Genomic DNA, 16,923 nt, shown 5'->3' with positions numbered 1-16,923 from the left:
AAGGGTGCTTCACTGCATGCTTAGTGTCGTGTAGGTGAAGCACACAAACATACACACGCCGACACCGGCAAGGGTGCTTCACTGCAACGGCAATGTCACGCAGGGGAAGCACACAAACTTGGGCGCGTCAAGACTGGCGCCGACAATGTAATGGAGGGGAAGGGGTGGAAATACGCACGCACACATCCCGTCAAGAATCAACACCGGCAAGAGTGCTTCACCGCAAGCGGTGTGTTGAGCAGGAGAAGCACGCAACACGCGATGTCTTTTACAGGAAACATACTCTGGTAAATGTAGCTCGTAAGAAACATTAACTCGTAGAGCGCAGAGTTCCGTTGCCGTTTTTAGCTCCGCCTGAAACTAGCGCAGCGCGGACCCTAGACATGACGACTTTTGTGTCGTGTCAATGCCAGAAGCTGAAAACACTCGGAGTTGCTCGGCCAGATGACGAAAAAAAAAAAAAAAAAGAACAAAGAACGGGACGAAGAATGACAAGGTGAACATGCGGTTGTGCGTGTTACGCTCGTGTCCGTCCTCACATTTATGCGTCGCACTTCTAATTATGCATCCCCAAAAAGCCCAACCAGCTTTACACTCGTTTGGAATGCAGTTGATGCGCAGTAGTTGGTGACAGTAGGGTGAGTACGCAGGAGATGGGGCTAGATTACACCTTGAAAGTCACCAGGCAACCTTACTAATTAAGTGTAGAGTGTTGGTCTATTAGTCGTGCGTAAATGCTGCTTAGACCGCTGTAGCTTACTCACAGTTATGAGGCCACAGAATTGCACTAGTACGCAACACACCTTAATTCTGATAAGATATACGGCATATTAGCGCACCGTAATCACCTTTCTATAATTATTTAGTGTATAGTGCACATTAACGTAATGAACACCTTGTAACCCACGTAACCACGTAACCTATTGCCAGCGCCACTGCAAGGCGCGAAATAGCCCAGGTCGTTGGGAAATAGCGAACCCACTGGTACAACCTGGGTGTTGTGAAAAAAAAAAAAATACAGGGAGAGGCTTTATTTGATTGCTCTCTCACGCTTTCTTTCGTCATCAACTTTTCCGCGACCCGAATGAGAGAGTTTATGGCGACAGATAAGCAGGTCTTTTTTTTTTAGATAAAGGTGGACACACGTGGAAACTCGGTTCTGAACGCTTTCGGAAGGCGTTTCAGTATTCTAGCGTCTCCTAGGCTGCCTTTCCTCCTCTGAAAGATCGCGCCGTTAACTGCATCTCCCTCTCACACGGCACTGCACATAGCTGACGCGAAGGAAATGACCGTTAGACCTAACCCGTCTGGCGAAATTGGTCCAGGGTCATTCTTTACTATTGCCACACACGACCTGGGACTCACGTACGTCTCTTTCCGCACGGCTTCTCGCGACCGCGGGATCTTTGGCGTCGATACGACGCGCTCTGAGCAATACAAAACGGAGCTGCGGCGCGAACCGCACGGCTGCGCCCAGGGCGACAGCGGTATACGCCCCTCGAGAGTAATTAACTTTCCTATCTGCACACGAGGCGGCACCGTTGTCGCGCGCAACCGGTCCAATCGGACAGCGCGAGAAGAGAGAGAGAGAGAGAGAGTACCGCGGGGTTATCGGACCGGCCGCGTTATCTGGGTGGCGCGCGCGCGCGCCGGGGCCAACACATATTTTGCACCAGAGTTAGGTGAGCCGAGAAGCTACGGCGGCAGTGTGTCTTAATTAAAGGCATGTTTCGAAACACCCGTCTAAAAGCTCGGGTATCTCCCACAACTACAGTTTCAGGCGTACAGCGGGTCTCCTGAGAACAACAAACGGAAAGAAGCATTCGTCACCGGATCGCACCCCAGCGTTTCGTCACGGCACCGACAATAAGTGATACAGCAATTCTAGGTATCCTTATCTGAAGCCATTCGCGCTCACAGTACCGCTGCGACACGGTCTAGCGAGTAAAGGAAGCTATATTGAATTTAGATAGATAGATAGATAGATAGATAGATAGATAGATAGATAGATAGATAGATAGATAGATAGATAGATAGATAGATAGATAGATAGATAGAAATTATGGCTCGAGGCCTTTTTGAGGAAGGGAGAAAAGAAACCAGGCTAAGTTATAGCTCGCTATGGAAGCTCCACAGTGAGTCGAGCGTTTCTTTAACGTTAGCCCGTGTGTGTAATAGCACACGTTCCCGCGTCTAATGTAGCATGGCGTTCATTCTATAGTGGTGGCCGATTGCCGTGAGTTAACTCCACCGCTGTTCTAGCAGCGAACTAGGCAAACCAACAATCGAATATTTCTTGGAGACCTCTGCGCGTGCGCGGCGTATCCGTTCTCGTACCTGGCGTCGCGATAACACCATTTTCTACAGGTAAGTTTCTACAGGTTTCTAGATGACCTAGAACTATGCATGCACTATCCGGCATGCACGTCTCTCGTGCACGAGAACCAGGTCACTACGGAACAGGAAAGAAGGGAGGGGCGGGAAGAAACAGTGCAGGCGTATAGCGCGATGTACAGAGACACGTCTTTCAAAAAAACGTTGGCGAGGGGGTCACGAAGATAAGCGACGAAACAGCGATGACCCGGATCACGTTTTTTGAGCGGTCAGTCCTTGGGTGCGGCAACCTCGAGGTTCGTGCTCCGAAGTGTGGGGCTCTAACGCCGCCTAATCCAGGTGCGCGATATTTTTATAGCAAGCTTTGTTCTCCGCACAATAGGAAGGAAGGGGTGGGGCACTCTGGGAGCGCGGAAATTGTAGGTTGCGCCTTCCATCTTTAGCGCGTGCTAAAATCATAGAGGTGGTGCACAGAGCAGGTGATACGAAACTGAGTTGCTTCGCAACTTGGGATGCATTCCTGAAGTGTGGCGAAAAGAACACCACTATTTTGCGATTCAATATTCCGTCATTGCCAGTAGCAACGGCGTACTAGACCTTGCGGGATGATCGATAGATAACCAAGCTAGCGTGCGGCCTTGTGTTGATGTTCCAAATGTTGGCACGCAGTCTGTACTGCACCGTGCAGAGCATGTAGTGTTATCGGTTATCTCGGATCTGACCAAGCACTCGTGTGCACATGCTCTGTGACGTCACTGAGGAAAAGGGATAAAAAGCCACGCCAATGCGCAGTGTGTGTCACCTGGTAGCTTTTGCTGTAGGTACAGTACCGTACCAAATTCTACCATACCATACCATACCATACCATACCATACCATATCATACCATACCATACCATACCATAATGGCCATATCACACGCAGAAACGAGCTGTGGCATTTCAAACCACGCCATGACAGACTCATGTATAGCACATCCTGCTACACTGCTCCATCGAGTGGTACATAGCACACATTAACGCATACAATAACGAGCTATATTGTATCGCACAGCATATACCTTGCTGAGTAATCAGAACTTGGGCAGCAATGATACCAGTGTCACACGGGCAAGTTCGATCCCGATCAATCTGATCGGGATCAATCACGATCGAAAGTGCGCCATGTGGCCGGGTTCTAAGGCATACTTAGTAGCGCCGAATCATAATGATGTTTTGCCTGGCCGGGCTGACAGCGTTAGCACTCACTCACTCACTCACTCACTCAATAAATAAATAAATAAATAAATAAATAAATAAATAATAATAAATAAATAAATAAATAAATAAATAATAATAAATAATAAATAAATAAATAAATAAATCACAGCCCGCTCCCACGTTCAAGTTCGCTCTATGGAGTTGGGGGCCGACTACAATAGCGATTTCATATCAACACTGGCGGTCTCGCAAAAAACAACCTCGACCCAACTCGCGATTTTCAGGTCATCGACATGACCCGAGCTGCGGGTCGCCGCTATAGCTGTGACGTAATCACTACGACGAAGACGTCATCGACTACAGTGACGTATCGCCGTGCTCCACCGCCAGTGGGGTCGCTATAAATAAGCCCCCCCCCCCCCCCCCCCCTCCCCCGACGAAGTGGGACGCAAGCGATCGTGACACAGCCTTCGACGACGCCACGATTCCGCGACTTCGTTTGAACAAAAGCAAACGGCCACTCGCGGCCTCCTTTCTCAACCGGAGTCCGTGCTCATAGTGGAACACGGTCGGTTATATATAGCGGAACCGCTGTTCGTGTCCAGTGGCAATGTATCGCCTTTTTTATGAGCAGCGCGACTATAAATAGCACGCCGGCGCGGTACCCTTTATCGCGACCCGCAATTGAACGGCTGGCGGTGACACGGAAAGGGAGCCCGGTATGAAATTATTTGAAATCACGCTACATGCCGCGTTTCGAGACTGGGAAACATGGGAGAAAAGAAATTGTGGTATATACACCAGATGTGACGTCAGGGAAATGAAAACTATTCCTTGTACCATTGCGCTGTCCGAAATCAGAAAAAAGAAATAAAAAGTAGCGACCAATGGCAATGAAAGTAACATAGTGGCGAAAAGAGAAAAAAAAAGAAAAACAGAACACTCGTTCCCTTTGTGTGCCGTGGGAGTTATTTATATATATCCAGGTCACTGGCAATTCCTGGCTTCACAGGCTGCGTACGTTCGTTTTCGATCAGCAAAGCGTGCGGTTTTTGAGTGAATATGTTTCCCTTCCAATACCCCACGGTCGGCAGCACAAAATTTGAGCGCGATTCGATCGCCATAAAAGGATGTATATCCCGTTGCCTGCCACGAATGGCCGACCGTATACGCTACTCATGTCGATTGCAGAACGCGACGTGCAAGTTCCACTTACCGCTGACAACAAACGTTTCCGTGCCGTTTCCCAAACGTGCTATTAGGAAAGATAAATACTGCGACCGTGTCACGGGTACATTTCAGTGCGGTGTTTAGATTCAAAAGTGCCGCGCTTAAACAAACAAAACAAAGAAACAAACGGACGCGCGAACGACAGAACAAACGAAGAAACAACCAACCACAACAACCAGCAACAACCACAACGATAATGAAGGAGACTACCTCGAATTTTCAAAACATTTACATTACTGCCTGTTGGAGCTTCGTGAAAAACTGTAGCAACACATGAATGTGCAATTTAACATTAACATATACCTGTGTTTTTCGCAAAGTTCACCTGAGTTCATCTAAGATGAAAGACAGAAAGAAAACAGCACACGCGTCTCTTCTATGTACGCTGCAAATGGATGTGAACGCGAAATTATGGAGTTCCTTGAATAAACAGGTTGCTTTAAAATTGAAACAGTGTGTGCCACTGGATGTTGGTTGCTTCAGCATAGTGATTTCTAGCTTACAAAGCAGCGTGCGCCAACAACAAACTGCGTTGAAAGAACCAGCCGCACGCCCGCGCAACCACATAAACCCTCTCGATCTGTCACGTGTCTCGGTACGTCACACCGATGCGCTGTATTGCTCTAACCCCGCCAGATATTCTCGCCGGGGACATGTCTCCCTTCATCACCAAAGCCCGTTTTGATACGATGCTATGACATTAAAACCCTTCGAAGGCCCGATTTAGTGCACTGGTATTACGATCTGTCCACTCACGCTTTAGCATTGTCTCTTGGCCAGGCCCGTCTCAAAACGCATTGACATATGTTCAATGGAAAAAAAAAAAAAAAAAAAAAAAACACCACCTTGCTCGGGCATGCTATGAATGACTGCTATGAATTGCTATGAATGTACTATGAATGACCAGAGCACTCTTCACCAATGGGTGAGATCATGTGTCAATGTCACATCTACAGCAGTGTAGATGTGATTCTGAATCTAATCCTCACAACCTTACATCACAATCCTTACATCAGCGCAGACAAAAATTCGAACAGTGACACACATCTTGGTGCAGAAACGTGGAGCTCATCGCACGGCATTCTTAAACCTCTCTTGTCATTCTAAGGCTGCAATATATGCTATAAGTACACGTACAATTAAACTCTTTTCTGCACGCAGCCTCACAAAACTTGGTCACCAGAAACAGTCGTGGCTAACCTTTGGTCGCGCAGATACCCGAACGTTGTTGCGGGATATACGCGTCTTTCTCAAGGAACACCGAAAAAGAATGAAAATCGTCGTAATAATGCATTACGTGATCTCTCAACACCGACTACAACCGCAGGTCCTTCACGGCAGCGCGCGGGCAAGGCTGCAGCGTTTCGCGAGCGTCAGTTGTTCACATAAAGGCTCATTCCTTTGGATCGAACGTACAACACGTAGAGGGCGAAAACGATCCCGCACACGGCGAACACGGCCACAGTGACGTAGAACAGAGGAGTGGTGAGCGCCGACAGTCTCTTCTCGAAACGGGGTGGGCCTTGCCGCTGCTGCGAGGCGTGATCGCCGGCGTTACCAGCAGCGTGCGAGTGGCCGCCATCTCGGCCTTCCATCAAGAGTTCACTGTCGCTGGTCGGCAGGAGGTGGGTGACACTGTAGCGGCTCACTTCCTGACTGAAAATCATGATGCGCGTCTGGGATTCACAACGTTTGGTCACGACAAGTTATATTTGCACTGTCTCGGGTGTACGGATCGACGCCTTCTTTTCGGATTACGAGGGTGTATAAGGAGTTTCGAGGACGTGCGAGGCAGTGAAGATAAAACCGGTGCTATAAACAACGTCACGGCACCACCAGCGCAGGTCTTCACGCAACTCCTCGCGGTCGTCTGACGATCCCAGGTTGTCGGGTGCTCGCTAAGCCTAACGGGGTCGTCTGGATCCGGCGACTATTGCGCGCTACTTCAGCGAGGACAGCAGCTCGCTTCGTCGCAGCATGTCATGTGACAACGAAAATATCTCGAAGCAAGGTTTTGCGAAGAGCGCGATGATCTTGGATCGCCACAGAGTTGATCTTGAAGGAGTATAGACACCAGAAACCCGAGCTTTCTGTGACCGAGGCCTCGATCGTTCTCTGGAGCCTACCGCATGGCACTCGTAGTGACGCTCGTTGTTACGGCATAAGTTCTTCGGGACCGGCGAGGTCGCGGGCACTTTGGGAGTTGTTATGGGCGCTAAAAGAACCCCTCACATGGTAGCCTGACTCGAGCCGTGAATCTCGATCAGTCCTTTAGGTGTCCGCGATTTGAGTCGGTGAATGTAGTTCGCTGCTGATACTGCTACTGCTGATGATTACCTTAATCTTTGGCACATACCCACTCACGGGGATTGGCCAGTAGTCGGGCAGTAGCTGCTACTGATCCTCATCTATGGCGCGTACCCGTTAAGGCGGATAGGTAGGGAATCGAGCGGCAGGAGTAAGCATATAAGAAAAATATTCTGATAGGAGAAAAAAAAAAATCACTGCCCAAGCACTCCGTGCAGATGCTTAGCGAAGCTGAAACGTGCGGTCCCGTTGTTTATCACTGGATTAATCCCGACGATTCATTAAAGATTCATTAAAGTATTTACGTCTTAAGTGGTTGCACACACGCTCGGCTGCAACGGAGAGAACGACGTCACTGACGGTATGCCCGCAGTCCGCCGTTGTCGCTTGCGCTCGATGTCTCCAGTTCGCTCGGCGACGTGGTGAGCAGCAGTCGCCCGCCCCATTGCCGCTTGCGATTCTTCGAAATTAAATTGCTTCAAAATTAAATCGGTCCGTCACGTAAGACAATGAATGGCTCATACCCCATTAAGCAATGGCTCGTACCCCCGTAAACGCGGCGTCTTCATTACGACGACAGAAGAGAAGTGAACGTTGGAATGATGAGCGGCAACGGCGACAGCTGTGGCAGAAGACGACGACGACGAACGTGGGAGCAGTGGCACGAGCGCGTGCCGAGCACGAGCACGAGCGAAACTCGAGGGGCACCAACGAGCCAGCTGCGGAAGAAGACGACGACGCTCGAGCCAATGCTGGTGATGATAGTTTTCTGTACACGGGCGACAGACAGACGCTTTTTCGTTTCGCCTAGCCATATAAAGCTTCGCTTTAAAAATGCAAAAGGAAAGACAGGAATAACACTGAAACGACACTGGAACACGGAAAAAAAAAAAAAAAAAACGACTGAGCAGTCAGACACTAAAAAAAAAAAAAAAAAAAAAAAAGCATACAATAATGCACAAGAGAGCAATGATCGCGTTAATAAGTAAACTGCAGAATCAAGTTCAGTGAAATGATCAATAAATTGAGAAAAGAAAATAAAGCTAGGAACACGCGAACGTGAACTATAAAGGACGACAAAGAGAAATGGAAAGGATTTAGCGAGTGCCTTATTCCAGCAGTCGTTTTTATTTCACAATATTTAGTATGTCTTTATAATTTTCTTGCAATTAGTACGGCTGCTCAAATACGTGCTATTCTTGCATTTTGGCATCTTTCTTTTTTTTACATTTTCTTTTTCTCATTATATTAAAGCACGCTCTTGTCTCACCTGCCCATTTGCCACCCTATCCTTCGCCTCTCCACTTAAGCGGGTACGTGCCATAGTTGCTATCATCATAGACGGGACCAAGCGCACGAGAAATTGAGACGATTTTAAAGTCGTCAATTCTCCTTTTCTTACAAAAGCTAATCAATTAACTGCACATAAAGTTTATCTTTGCACTACCAATATTCCTTTCATGCAGTATGCTTTACTTGTAATATTTTAGGTGTGTTCTAATAATGAAATTTCCTAATGGAATCTATTAGGAATATCTGAGAAACACAGCATTCTAATAGCGAATATTTTCATATTTTGCACCCTATTAAGTGCAGTAAAGTGCAGTGTTATAAAGTTCCCGTGAGAATCCCTCAGGGTCATTCAACGCCAAACCAACCAGCTTTGTTTCGAATACCACAGATATAGGTGAAGAATTTTCCGAGCATAGGGGAAATTAGCTGTGGTTGAAAATTATATGTAGAAAATAATGGAGAGGGGGAAATGAAAGTGGATGAAAAGATATATATATATATATATATATATATATATATATATATATATTTCTTCAAGTGTATTTCTGCCAACAGTGTCGAGAGTGGAACTCTGATCGTTAGGGCAGTTTCAATGCAAAATATATCTATATACATATACACACCTCTATCACGTCATTGGTTTCCCACACTTCACACATTTACACTTTTTTTCCACTTTCACACCCCTGGATAACCCCAACGCATTAAAAAAAAGAACGAAAGAAAAAGTTGACGTGGGGTGGCTCAAAAGTTTCCGGGATGTCCTAACACGGGTTCGAATCCACGACTTCTTGCGCAGCAGGACGCCATAGAACAAAAAGAAAGTACTACTCAACGCACGAAAGCAACTGCTACAAATTAACATAGACGGGTTAGCTTGCTGCCTACTTACGTGAGACAATCATCCTTTAAGTAGTCTTTTTATTATTTTCATTATTAGAGGTGGCCTACTTTAATAAAGCATAGTAACAAACGAAAACTAGTATAAATGGATGCAGCCCCGCATAGTGCAGGGGTTACATTTAATGAACGGTTACATTTAATGAATAGCTTTTCATTATTAGAGGTGGCCTACTTTAATAAAGCATAGTAACAAACGAAAACTTGTATAAATGGATGCAACCCCGCACAGTCCAGGGGTTACATTTAATGAGTTGCTCACCAAAACATGAAAATTAGGCATAGTAAGAATAAATTACGTCGCAATACAACGATATTATCATGAAGCACGTCATAGTGGGGAACCCCGTGTTAATTTTCACCATCTGGGGTTGGTTAACGTGCACGAGAGTTTTTTTGTTTTTTCATTTCGCTCCCATCAAAATTTCGGCCACCGAGACCGGGCTTGAACCCTCGATCTCGAGGTCAGCTGTGCAACACCACAGTACCATAGCCCCGACGAGTAAAAATAAAGAACTAAAAAAACATAAAAAGAAGAAATAAGTAACTACAGCGGCGGCTTTCTCTTGAATCCTTGTCAAAACCAGAAATCATCACCCACCAAAAGCGCATCTCGAAGACAACCCGATAACTTGGCGAAACGACTACTTCGTCCAACGGCGAAGTCGCTAGAAAAAGCATGTTGTATTAAGCGACTTGAGTAAATATGTAGTAGCGCCTGGGGTTCCCAGTGCGACAACAACTCCCGGATATTGAATTCCCTCGTGAACGCAGCCAACTGACATTGTCGATCGAAACCGTAATCGTCGAGCGCCAGTTGAGTTCATCCATCGTGAGCACATACCACGAGAAAGCATGTAATTACGCATGTTCCGGTCTTGGCACGAGCGATCAGCACTAATGTTTGACCTAGCCATTACGAATGATCCCGTTAGACAGACGTTTGTTTAAATATGGATCACGTAGGACAGGTCTTGTTGTTCAATAACGGCTGTATAGAAAAAAAAAAAAGATAGAAGGGAGACATCGAAGGGAATGATTTATCACAATTATCACGGCACAGCGTTCTCATTGTACGGAATATTTATGAACGAGTCTGCAAGCAGATTTTTAGAAGTGGTATTTTATTTTGAAATATGGCTGCAACGGAACGCTTTTTGTAAAGGTCGCAATATAGATCAGAAAATGTTTTGCGCCAGTAATAGGTATTCTACTATTAGCACACTGTAGATTCTGAAGCTTTCTTATGCGGATCCAGCGCTAACAGCCTCTGAGGCTACAAGTTTCGTGAAAAAAAAAAAAACATAATAAAAGAACACTGTGACTAATTTTGTAATCGAAGTCGCGGGGCCCACGTTTAGTTTTAGCAAGTGCCGAACAGAGTTTAGTGAAATCAGTAACCTGCCGCGCACGATAACAAGACAATGCGATAAACAAACGCACATATGTATACAGCGCTGACTTTCAACATTTATTTTCGAAGATACAAAGGATATGACAAAGGCTATGTTATCGCGAAGTGCAACACAGCTATAGCGGTAAAAATACTCAATTCCTTTTTGAGAGAGACTCACTAAGGGGCTACCGACACAATCAGCCTTGCACCGTTCTACTTCAAAACTTCTAATATCTCTTGTCAGCTAATCCGAATGCTTGTGAACAAACGTACATTCATGAAAGCTAAAAAAAAGCGTAGTCATACACTCGTGGCAATTAAGCGCAAAGATTACCGGATATAGCAGTCCCGCCGATAATGCAGTTGTGGCCCCTTAATCTCCTATTCCAATATTTGCAAGACCGCCCAACATTCCACATGACATTAGTTTCTTACGGTTGTCACTGACAACAGAAAATCAAGCAGCCCCCGGTGCCACTTATTCGTCTTGCTTGGTGGTACGTTTACCATTTCGGAGCTAGAGGCTTGATTCGTTTTTTCAACGCAAAAATACAACTAAATAATTGGGGGCGCAAAGAGGAGACATAAAGAGCACGAACGTTAGCGATAGACACTAACAGCGTCTGCGGTATCCTTTCTGTTTGTGTTCCAACTTCATTTTGTGCTGGAAAACTGAGTAAAGAGTCCAACAACACACTAGCCCGTCAACAGCTATAATATCGCACGAGCAGTCTAACATCTGGCATTTCATTTTCGTATTTTCCCCAGTGCTTACTCGACAGGCTCGGGAATACATCATTCAATTACAAAGTATGCGTGTGATCTTCTTTCAGTGTCTCCTTATTTTTTGCGATGTCCGCCGGCCAAGTATACGTCAAACATCATTACTTAAAACTTTTCGCGTAACTACAAACACACGGGGGGAAAGTATTATCTATTAATTTTCTTGCAGCTAAAATAACACCCAAAAAAGATATAGTTCGTAAGAATTATCCAACTCACCTTCTTTCCGGTTACGTAAAAGAACTCGTCGGCGCAACTCCTCTCGATGTGGTCAGCAGCCGTAAAAACAGCCGTGACGTGTGTGCGATGTATTGAGGAGAAGCAAGGTGGCGTTTCCACACAGAGCGGGATAAAAACGTCCCAAGTCCGGCGAGCGCGCAAGCGCGCGGTCCGGCACGCACGAGAAACAATGCGCGCGCCCCGGGTCCGCGCCCGTGGCTGACCGCTCAGTCAAGCGCCTCCTTTGTGCGCGAACAGCCGACGCCGACGCGCGGGGTTTGGAAACTGCGCAGCCGAGAGTGGATTGCCGCTCCGCACGCCCACTCAATAATACGCGCCCTTTTTTTTTTTTTTGTCGACCCGCTGTCCGGCGCGGCGAGCGCCGAGTTTGAACTCCTAGCCACGGAAGAAAGAAAGACGTCTACACGTGAGGAGCAGGAAAAGGAAGATGAATCGAGAGAAAGCGCGAGTAATGGCCTGCCTCTTTTATAACGCCGCGCGGTCACCCCGGCGATGAACGCGTCGCAATCGAAGAACCTCGCACGCTTCGTTATAAGGGGCAACCCCGGCGTTTGAGCCTGCAGTTCGGCGCGACCGCCATCTTTCGGCGTTCGTAGGAACCGTGCCTGGCGCTTTCGCTTTCTAAATGCCATCTCGGGCCTGGGTAAGGCTCAAGTTTCGGGAAATGTGATTTTAAACCTCGAAACGTCAATGCACCGAGCAGTTTGGAAATGGAGGCCGTGGGTTATTCCAGAGAGTTTCGTAATATCGCATAAGTAGGCTATATATATATATATATATATATATATATATATATATATATATATATATATATATATATATATAGAATGAAGAAAAGAGAGGACGACGTAAGTTGTATTTGCACAGTATATTTTGCTAACGTTTCGGCTGGTGGACCAGCCTTCGTCAAATAATATATATATATATATATATATATATATATATATATATATATATGTGTGTGTGTGTGTGTGTGTGTGTGTGTGTGTGTGTGTGTGTGTAAAGTGCAGAACTGAAACTCATTTAGACAAGTAACGGGTACAAACTGTATCTGTTGTCACTACATGTTGAAATTAGTTGCGATCGAAATAAACATTAGAAACAGTTAATTTTTTTTTGTTACAGCTGAGTGATGCATTGCAAAAGATAATGCCTAAAATTGCTGAAAAAACAAATCTCGATCTCACACGAATGAACTCTGAAAGCACTCGGTAAGCCACTCACGTAAAAGGAAGAGAAATTGTAACCGTAAAAGAAGATCAGGCAAGCTTTTACAAAAAATACCACCACCAAAAGAGAAAAGAAAGAGACGAATAACCAGCGATAAAGGTATGAAGAATAAAAAATAATGGACTATAATCAACGATGAACCCTACGTGTATATCTTTCGAAAATATGTACTCTTACAGGGACACCACTGATGAAAAAGAAAACACACGTGAGCTCATGCGCCCAAAACTTACACTTCGTTTATTTATTTATTTATTTATTTATTTATTTATTTATTTATTTATTTATTTATTTATTTATTTATTTATTTATTTATTTATTAGACCTTACAGGCCTCCGGGAGGTGTATTGAATAAGGGGGTTACAAAACGAAATAAGAGTATACGAGGAACCGAATTGACCGAACAAATAAATAAACACAGGAACAAAGGTAACATAAGCAAGAAACATCATTATACAATTCTTAATAATATGAGTAGATGCTGACAGAAAATAAACAAAGAACTGCAGAATTGAACAAAGGAGCAGCACAAATACATAAAAAAAGAGAAACATGCAAACATGGAACGAAACAGGAACAATGTTAAGAAGAGTAATGCGGACGGTAAGCTGTGGCGGAATGTATGGCGATCAGATTTGAAAAAAAAAAAAAAAAAAAAAACATGACTCGCCATCTCGACCTTGCGAAAGTGGATATGCAACAAAGCTATGGAAAGCCGGCACTACAACTGCTGAGGGCGGGAGGTGGGTATTCTTTATGAATACGAAAGAATTATACGGCCCATGAAGCGAAAAATCCGGCGTTAACATCCGACGGTACCAAAATCCACGTGACCAAGTGGTGACGTCACGTTTAACATGATGACGAAACATGATTCCGTCAAACCCTCAAACATCGCGTGATGACATCATAACACCAAAGGTCGCGTGATGACACCTACACGTCAAGCGTTACGTCATGCGATGACGTCATCGTCAAGTGATGATGTCCCCTGAAGACGTCATGTGATGACGTAATCACATGATGACGCTGATCACTTTGGCGTTGCAAAGCGTCCGACGAAACGCACGGGCGTTCCAGTTAACTTTGTGCTTCAATGCATAAAAGAGCGGTTTCCCCCCAGAATTTAACTGGAACGCCCATGCATTTACTCGGACACGTTGAAAATTAATATCTCGAAACTGGTTCAGTCCTGAGAATTCGTTCCAAGTGGATACTTCTTGCGAACTCAGCGGCTATAATTCGTAGATGGAAAGATGTGCCATGAAATAATTAATTAAAAAGCTAATCGCTCGTGCTCGCGCAAGTTCTAGAATGTGCATCACCATTCTTCGCTTCGCGCACGCAATCTGATAAGACAAGGATTCTTTCACTACAGAAGCGGCGGCAACATTCTAGAAAGATGCGATACAGAAAGGCGCGTTTTGCGTCGAGCGATAACTTTGTAACAGCGGTTAGACGATGAAGAGCGGTCAGCGAAAAAAAAAAAAAAATGTACACGCGGTCAATATTAAAGGTGCATAGGACAATGGAGACCTTCGTCCTTCAGTGGACCTAAAAATAGGCTGATGATGATGATGACAATGTTAAAAACCTTTACATCCTTGGGAGCAAAGTACTAGGGGAAGAAAACCTAGAGCAATATACTAAAAGAAATGTTCGAGAATAATAAACCTGTAGCTAGCATGAGAATGGCTAACTAGCAATGAGACGGTTTACATTATATATATATATATATATATATATATATATATATATATATATATATGCAGGGTGTTTCAGCGAACACTTTCAAAAATTCTTAAAGGTTGCTTGTGGCAGATAGCACAATTCTAGTTCATGGGCTGGTCTACTCGAAGAGGCGGACATTACTTGCACAAGAAATTGAAATGCATAATCGAATAATTAATAAAAATTCACTAATTCAGTTTTTAACTAATTATCTGATGGCTCATATTGCAATTTGCAAATTGTAGCCGTGGAGTTCGCAAGGCCACTTGGAACGAATTCTCGGGATGACACCTGTTTCGAGATATTAATTCCCGAACTTTGCGGAGAAGTGCATTGGCGTTCCAGTTAGTTACTTAACAAAACGTCGCTTTATGCACTGAAGCTCAAAATTAACAGGAACGCCAATGCAATTCTCCGTACCCGCCGTGGTTGCTCAGTGGCTATGGTGTTGGGCTGCTGAGCACGAGGTCGCGGGATCGAATCCCGGCCACGGCGGCCGCATTTCGATGGGGGCGAAATGCGAAAACACCCGTGTACTTAGATTTAGGTGCACGTTAAAGAACCCCAGGTGGTCCAAATTTCCGGAGTCCCCCACTACGGCGTGCTTTATAATCAGATCGTGGTTTTGGCACGTAAAACCCCATAATTCAATGCAATTCTCCGTAAAGATCAGGAATTAATATCTCGAAACTGGTGCCATCCTGAGAATTAATTCCAAGTGGATCCGCCTTGCGAACTCCACAGCTACAATTTGTAAATTGCAATATGGGCCATCAGGTAATTAGTTAAAAACTTAATTAGTGATTTTTTGTTGATTAGTCCATTATGCATTTCAATTTTTCGTTCAAGTACTGTCCGCCTCTTCGAGTAGACCAGCTCATTAACTAGAATTCGGCTATCTGCCACAGGCAACCTTTAATAAATTTTGAAAGTGTTCGCTGAAACACACTGTATATTTTGAGCCAGGGTTTCCGCTTATCACCTCTGCTCTTTATGATGAACATAATAGGCATGAAAAGGAGGCTAGACTCAAGTAAATTAGGATATAATGCATCGTATAAACAAGATAGTGTAGAAGTAGTACAAGGTCTTTCAGGTTTGATGTATACGCAGTTATGGCACTGTTTTGTTCGCGGATAGTCAAAAACAAAATTAAGCTTCTGGCACACAGACATTTACGGAGAGGCGTAAAGATTATACTGGAAGACACGAAGCAAATAAAATCAAAGCTCCTTTCTTAAAGAAAGATGGTTTAACGCGAAGCTTTCGGCCATGCAAACTGAAACAAAGTGAAAGTCCATAGCCAACGACCACGCAACGAACAGAAGAACATATATTTACGGAGAGGCGTAAAGATTATACTGGAAGACACGAAGGAAATAAAATCAAAGCCCCTTTCTTAAAGAAAGATGGTTTAACGCGACGCTTTCGGCCACGCAAACTGAAACAAAGTCAAAGTCCAAAGCCAACGACCACGCAATGAACACTAGAAACGCTGAGCGACCCGATGCGATGCATATGTGATTTGATTGCTTGTTCAGGATTGTATTTCCTGAACGTTGACGTTGAATGAAGACACATTTCGTTAAGTTGCGTAGCCTTTATTTTACATCATGTATAGCCGTTGGTTACATGCACACACTCACACTTTCACGGACGTCTCTATTGCACAGTATTCCCTTGTGATCGCTGTGGTAGACGGTCAGAGGCCCTGCCATTGCCGATACACGGGAACGGCCTTACGGGCACGAACGCACTCGCGCTTATGTTCGCGTACGGCAGCCTCTTCTGCCGTGCGCTGCACCCGCAGCCTACCCATGGTGACGGCCGGGAATGCATTGCGTGACGCGCGTAATGCAATGCAGATATATACAGTTCGTCTCCGTAGCGTGGCGTTGGAGTTCCCATTGTTCTTATCGGTACAACTGCGAATGTAAACTGTAGTGTTCTACGATACGTATGTCGTGCACCGTTGTTCGATTGTGTGCGTAGATAGTTCCATTGAGTAAGTTGGCTTTCTTGCAGTGTGTTTTCGGCGCTCACGGACGAATAAGTGAGACATAGAAAGCTTCGCTGTAATACTGAACAGCGAATAACTAAATCAGAAAAGAAAGGTTTTACGATAATTAAAATGGCGGCTCACTGATACTCTTTGAATACATATTAGGATGTCTAAGAATAAGGTGTTACAGAAGAAAATTTGCCGACGCCAAGGATACTTGCGCAGCGTGTGAAGATAGAGCGGGAACCACAGGGCGTATTTCATTAGCGCGTCGGAGT

The sequence above is a fragment of the Dermacentor silvarum genome, chromosome 10 (assembly GCF_013339745.2).
Source record: "Dermacentor silvarum isolate Dsil-2018 chromosome 10, BIME_Dsil_1.4, whole genome shotgun sequence".
Classification (NCBI taxonomy): domain Eukaryota; kingdom Metazoa; phylum Arthropoda; class Arachnida; order Ixodida; family Ixodidae; genus Dermacentor; species Dermacentor silvarum.
The sequence above is the reverse complement of the archived record's forward strand: the minus strand, read 5'-3'. Positions refer to the sequence as shown.